The sequence below is a fragment of the Cibotium barometz genome, chromosome 59, assembly GCF_041138505.1.
Source record: "Cibotium barometz isolate CiBa-2024 chromosome 59, ASM4113850v1, whole genome shotgun sequence".
Lineage (NCBI taxonomy): Eukaryota > Viridiplantae > Streptophyta > Polypodiopsida > Cyatheales > Cibotiaceae > Cibotium > Cibotium barometz.
Genome location: NC_141104.1, coordinates 39318143 through 39325280, shown reverse-complemented (window position 1 = coordinate 39325280; position 7138 = coordinate 39318143). Strand labels below are relative to the sequence as shown.

The 7138-nt window shown below is 39.2% G+C and overlaps 1 long non-coding RNA gene across 1 annotated transcript; it reads right to left on the bottom strand.

Annotated features, from left to right (window-relative positions):
- Positions 1-3101: 3101 nt before the first annotated feature.
- On the bottom strand, positions 3102-4021 carry LOC147605785 (uncharacterized). Its single transcript, XR_015265163.1, has 3 exons — positions 3896-4021; positions 3350-3484; positions 3102-3233 (listed from the first exon to the last, which is right to left on the bottom strand). It is a non-coding gene; the product is annotated as an uncharacterized LOC147605785 (long non-coding RNA).
- Positions 4022-7138: the final 3117 nt, after the last annotated feature.

The following is a 7138-nucleotide window of genomic DNA, read 5'->3' as shown; positions in this document are numbered from 1 at the left end:
GGAATCCATATTACAATTATGGGAGAGCCAAGAAATATGCATAAATAAGAATGAGAGACGTGTGTTTGTGTCAAGGTGGATTTAGACAAATCCTATGACAGGATGAACTGGGACTTCATCATATTCATGCTGGAAGAGGCAGGTTTTGGGGGAAAGATTTATTGGTTGGGTCACAGTTTTGCTCAAAGGGTCGGTGCCAGTGGTGGAAGTAAATGGCATATGGATGTCTCATATCATTCTTGGCGTAGAAGCATCTGATAGCGGTTCCCTATTCCCCACTTCTATTTGATTTTGCAATGGATGCTTTAACGTGGGATCTATAATGGAAATGTAACCATGGGATGATAAAAGGGTATGCATTGCCATCGGGGAACCAACATTGCCTTGAATAGTTTGTAGATGACATAACTTTAACTTTGCAGTATGATACGCAGATATGTTGCAATGCTTGGGCTAGCATGGAAGACTTATGTGCTACCTCTGGTTTGGTAGCCAATAAGGAGAAATCCATCACGTGGGGAGCCAATTGTGATGTAGGAAGGCTAGTAATGCTATTGAAATTCCAGTTCTTCAAGGAGGTACTATCATTAGGATCCTTGGGATTTCTATGGGAGTTAATGTTACAATGGCACAAATATGGGAGTGGGTGATGAGCATAATTGAGAAGAAAGTAGAAAATTGGAAGCTTCCTTTCCTTAGTTTGACTCGAAGAGCTATCTTTGTAAATAAGTTGGTGATCTCCTGTATCATATATTTGATTAGTTGTTGGAGACCTTCCAAAAATCAATTGGATCGGCCAGAGAGAGTGTTGAAAAAGATGCTCTAGAAAGGAAAAAGAGTGAAGGTCTCATGGGCTATTCGTTACGCTAGTAAAAAAGAGGGAAGTCTAGGGATCCTTAACATTAGAAAGTTGGCATATAGATTGGCTAGGAAACGGATCATTAAATCCTTAAAGAACCCTACCGAGCCATGGGCAGAGCTTCTAAGGGATAATCTTAGATATGTCGCTCCAAAAGTGAAACCAAATTGGTCTGGCTTATCGGAAGTGTCAATTATCTATGGCACCTTTCCTACAATGAACAAAGGCTCTAACCTTGGAAAAAGTCTTTGGAAAGCTTGTTCTAGCATAAAAGTGAACTAAGATTAGCGAATCAAAAAGGCAGATTGGGAGGGTTAGAGGTGGATTCAATTTGGTTCTCAACAATTGTGGAGCAAACAAATGATGTGAAGTGGGCTAGGAAAATATACAAAAAAGGGCTTAGGATTTGGGGTGATCTATGGGATGAAAGGAAAGGAGATTGGAGAGTATGGGGAGAGGTGAAGGAACAATTTCAATTACATGACAGAGACCTAACTTTCATGTGAAAAAGAATAGATTTGTGGCCTATTACTCTGGTTTTTCAGAGCTGCAGAGACAAGGAGTGGATTGGAAGAGGTATTAGAAGTGGGGGGATACACCTCTTCTTGCTGGATCTAGGGTGCATAGAGATGAAATCTTATGTGTGCTAATCTTAATGGAAAATGGGGTGTTAAATGGGGGAAGCAACTTTTGGGGAGGTGTGGCAGAGTCCATTCAAGCCAAAAATCAAAGCCTTCAAGTGGTTTTTCATGCATAAAGGGACATGGGTTAAAGCAAAGGTGAGATGTGCAGAGACACTAGATCAGACGGCATAGACACTGCAGGAGCTTGACTACGATTGGCCAATGCCACCACTGGAAAACCCATCTATCTCAAACGATGGGCCGTCTCAAGGATTGGGGGGGAGAAGATCACATCGTTGCTGCGATTCAGTGTCCCGAATAGAAAACCATGCTAGTAGGAAAGTCTCTACTACGTAAAGATATCATCAACCTCTATCCAGTGCTGTCATCCTTAGGTTTTGTTTTGCTTATCCTTTCAAGGAAAAACATAAGCATGGTAACCAAACGAGAGTCACAAGTATGGAAGTGATCAACAAGGTCAAGCTAGAATCTTCAACTAATTCTATAAATATACTATATAAATGTGAGCTAGTATGAGGTGCTATTTTACCATTGTGCTTAGGCACCTTAAGAGATTCACCTTTTAAGGGTTAAAAAGGGACCAACGAAGAAAGAAGGTGGTTCCTTGAAACAAAACTGTCACACACATGAGTTTCTCTCTCTCTCTCTCTCTCTCTCTCTCTCTCTCTCTCTCTCTCTCTCTCTCTCGCACGCGTGCGTGTACACACACACACATGAACTCTCTTTGTCTCTCTCTCTCATCACGCATGGGTTATTCTACTTGGAGATTGCACATGGATTAAATCTTAATGATGGAGACAAATGATCACTTTTGCAAGCATGGGTTATTCTACTTGGAGATTGCACATGGATTAAATCTTAATGATGGAGACAAATGATCACTTTTGCAAGCATGGGTTATTCTACTTGGAGATTGCACATGGATTAAATCTTAATGATGGAGACAAATGATATCCCTTGGGATTTATCATGCATTATCAATATGATGATTACTTATTGTGATGGTTTTGTGGGAATGATTAGAAACTTGTGTTAGTGGATTCGTAGACTTATTTAGGAATTAGTCTCTTTATGATGCAATGGATGCGAAATTTATGTGTATCTAGTCTATAGTCCGGTTGGTGAGTCTCCTTGTTGCTTTTCACACATTTTCTATGAAATTGTTTGTGTGTTTGGTGCTCTAAATGTAAGTAAATCTTGAGAAAATAGTGAAACATTGTGCCCTACCTAACCTACACCCCCCCTCACAAAAAAAAAAGTTGGTCTTTTATCAATAATGGGATTTTTATAATTCCTTGCTTGTTGCTTGATGCAAGATTGTTCAAATGGAGGTTATCCTTAAAGAGAATTATTTACCACATTAATTGAACCAAGTCGTAGTTTATAGGCATGGCTCTTACACATTACAATACTTGCCTTCAATGCGTTGAGGACCTAAAATTGTAATGCTATTGCACGAAATACTTTCCCACATGGTAAAAGGATACAATGCGTGGAATACTAATAAGAAGTAGGACTCACGAGCTTTCATACTACAAAACCACAACCCAAATTGCACAATAATAGAGACAATGGACAATGTTGTATTGATGATGTAATACAATGGATGCCTACTAGTAGTAAAAAACAAGGGTGGAATAGAAGTAGTGGTGAACAAGCCAAAGGAGACACAGCCTAGTGGTAAGGTGTTGAAGTCCCATGCATGAGGTGTTGGGTTCAAAACGTCCTGGCTGTTGACAACAGCATGAAAAAGCACACGTGCTCGAGCACGAGCACGAGCACGAGCACGAGCACGAGCACGAAAGATCCCAAAAAAAAAAAAGTGTGGTAGTGATCATGTAGATACCTCGTGTGAGATGCATTTGGTCCAGGCACCCTTCTTGCCAAAGGGCTAAAAATAGAAGAATGTCTATGCGCGATTCAGAACTCTTATGTAAGTGTCACGTAGTAGTTGACACTCAGGAGATCATGGGATGCGATTCTGTAAATTATCCGTATACACCATTATGTCACTTAATCACTCATATAAACCATTGAAACAGTATGTATCACTTGGGGATGCAAATCTAATTGCATTGTGCAATGCTAAGTACTTCATATAGATTGGGGTTAATTGGAGAGAATTTTGAACATAAATCATAATGCTTTGCCAATAAGTTCGTCCATAACCAAGCTTCTGTAATCAAGAAAGCAATTTTGTAATTGCAATACTAGATGCTTAATATAGATCGGAGATCTGTAACTCGGTGTACTCTCTGCTCAAGAAATATTGATATGGATACAGGGACACAGGCAACAGCATAGATCTTGGATTGTCCTTTCTAAGCAAGATTAGAGTGCTTTAAGCAAGATTGAGGAGCTAACACTAAGAAGGATTAGAGGGTTGGGGTACCTCAATCCTTGACGGGAATTCAGGCACAATTAGTGATTCCTCTGCTACTTCTTGTATGGGGCAAAGAGTCTGCATCTTGGACCACCTCGACTTGGAAGAAGGGGATGATGAGCACCTTGACTTGGTGATGTGCTAAAAGCATGTCATGCCTTTCTTTTATAAATGGTCTTGGTGGGCAAGTTGGTGTAGCTTTGTTTAGATTACACTGATAGAAGCTCAAAAAGTTTGTGCCAACTCTCGTTACGGTAAGTATTAAATTTTCAATATGGAAAATAATATGCACACTTTCAAGACTTTTACTATGAACAACGAAGGATTGATTGAAATTCTAGAAGCTATTGATAATCTTGGCATATCATTCAATTCACTTACAATTACATATATGGTTTCTCAGTATTTACTAATATGGCTTATGTAGATTTCACATTAATAGTTATAGTTGTTACAAGTGTTGGTGTCGAATTGTGTAGACATAGAGTAGCCTTAATAAAACAACACAAAGTAAACTGAAATGGTCATATCTTGAAAGTGACTTGATATTAACAAAATGCAATATCAAAACTATGTTTTCATGGAATCAAATATATGTATAAAGTAGGTATCAAAATTCCCTTGATTGAGTGAATAACACACCACTTCTTGGAGTAAGCTATGACTTTAAAAAGAGAATTTGTTTTGATTATTTGGTAAAAAATAATAAACTATGACTTAAAATAAAAATTAACAAAGTCCACTTTTAGTGGCTATGTAGGTATGAAGAACCTATATGGGACAAAATATATTCATTAGTGTAGTTTTGCAAGCACGGTAAATGGTGGTGGGTTTACCTTTGTGTAGGTCATCTCACTATCAAGGGTTAAAGGCCGATGACTCCTTGGGGGCTAGAGTGTCAGTGGGAAAGTCATGATGGAAAGAAGCAGAAGCTACGTTAATCACTTCTTCAGTGTTATTTGTTGAGATATCGAGCTCAACTAATGCTATGGGCAGACATTGATGACCCGCTCGGGTGACATCTTCCGCACGTATGCTATGGCATAGTTGGTGAGATTATCGTCAATATGCTACCAGTGGATGACAAACTATGTGACAACCACTTTGGAGTGCTAGAGTTATGGCATAGTTATAGTGCCAGCTCATATAGTTGGGTTCACACTATAGGCCGACCATTTTGTATGTTGTTGTAGGAGAGCACTTTCCCTTTATGTACTCTTATCTTTTAGTTATATGGTTGTAGAGAAGAAGATAGAAGAGAATTCAGCCATCCATCTCTCCCTTGTGTCTTATACTCTCTTGTGTGTGTGTGTGTGTTTGCTTGCAAAAGGAACTCAAGCTCTCTCTTTCCCCCACATTCTCTTTATGGTATCAGAGCTCCGGTTTATGTGAGAGATAAGGAGGCAAGGAAGAGGCAAGAACAAGAAAGCAAGGAAGCAGTACATGGGTAAGCGCGTCATCATCTCTTTGCCTCCTTGGTTTAGGTCCAACACACCTCGGTAGCTCGGGGAGCTACACATCTCTGATTGAGGAGCTATCTTCATAGGCTTGGAGGTGCCTATGTGGTACACAGTACTTTGTGTTACTAAACTTTTACATTGCAAGGTTTTTGTCGGTAGTTTTGTGAAGTTCTAGTTGAGAAATGTCTCTGGTTGAAATCTAGTTCTTATAGTGCAGCAATGAATTTTGGGAGTGCAGACATTGTTTGCATATGTATTGTTGAAATTGGGTGTATGTACATGTACTCTATTCCAAAATGGTGACCTACAGGTTGTGCTGAAGTACCACTAGAGTAATCACAAAAGATACTATTGTGTTACAGGTTACATATAGAAATTGTCTATTGTAGTTTTTTTATTGTTGCAGAAAAAATGTCTGACAGAATCAATCAAATTGTTGGTGAGAAGTTGGACAAGAACAACTTCCATGCTTGGAAGTTTAGAATGAACAATTTTTGTATGGGTAAAGGATTTTGGGACTATGTGGAAGGAGACAATGAGGAGCCTCTAGAAGAGAATACCACTCCATCATATATAAAGGCATTCAAGGTTTGGAATCAAGGTGCAAGGAAAGTCATGTATTGGATTTTAATTAATGTCACAGACATGATAATAGACACATACAGGATGCCAACACTCCAGTAGTTGCGTGTGGCAAAATCTGGTGCAGATGTTCCAGACCAACACAAAGGCAAGGAAATTCCAGCTAAAACAAGAGTTTCATAATGTGGAAAAGAAAAGCATGTCTATCAATCAATATGGTTTAAAGATCAAGGGCATTGTTGAATCCCTTGGGTCCATCAATGTATTAGTGGAAGATGATGATTTGATGAGTGTCTGTGTTTGAATGGGCTTGGCAAAGAGTACAAGCCATTCAAGACCTCCATTGCAGTTAGGGAGAATGTTCCCAACTTTTGAGATTTGGTGTCTATGTTGATTATACAAGAAAAGTCTTTAGGTGAGGACTCTTCTTCACAAAGCAAGAACACATCAGAACAGTCATTCTACTCTAATTCAGGTAGAGGTCGTGGTCGAGGCCAAGGTGGTGGTCGATAAGGAAATCAAAATTATGGACAACAGTCTAATGATTACAGTAGCAACAATAATACACAAGTGGAAGAGGCTAGCCTAGAGGCAGGGGAGCCAAAGAGGCCAAGATGGTTGGTAAAGAAATCATAATGCAAATAGCAGATAGTGCTATTATTGTGGCAAACCAGGGCACATGGCAAAGGACTACTATAAAAAGCAGAATGACATTAAAAGTGGAAAGTTGCAGCAAGGCACATGGATATGATGAAAGAAGTGAGTAGCTATTTGTGATGTAGTGTATGCTCAGTTCCATAACAAGAGATGTGTCAGGATCTCAAGATATATGGTTTGTGGATTCTGGCACCTCTAACCACATGACCAATCATGCGGAGTGGTTTAGAGACATGTGAAAAATGAAAAAACCAGGGTATGTGCATGTTGGTAAAGTGCCTTTGTCTATGTAGGATGGAAAAATGAAGCTCTTGGTAGATGTACTTCGCATTTCACGTATTATAAAGAACCTAGTTTCTATTGAATAGATGGTTGAACAGGGTCTACAAGTGATGGTTTAATTCTCAAGGATATTCTGTGGAAGACTTCAAAAATTAGTGTCGCTTGGTTACAAAGGTTAAGAAAAATGGCAGGACGTTTTCTTTGGATGTGAATATGCTTGAAGTAAAGGTAGGCATGTTTGCGCATGGAACATGTGTCATTGCAGATATTG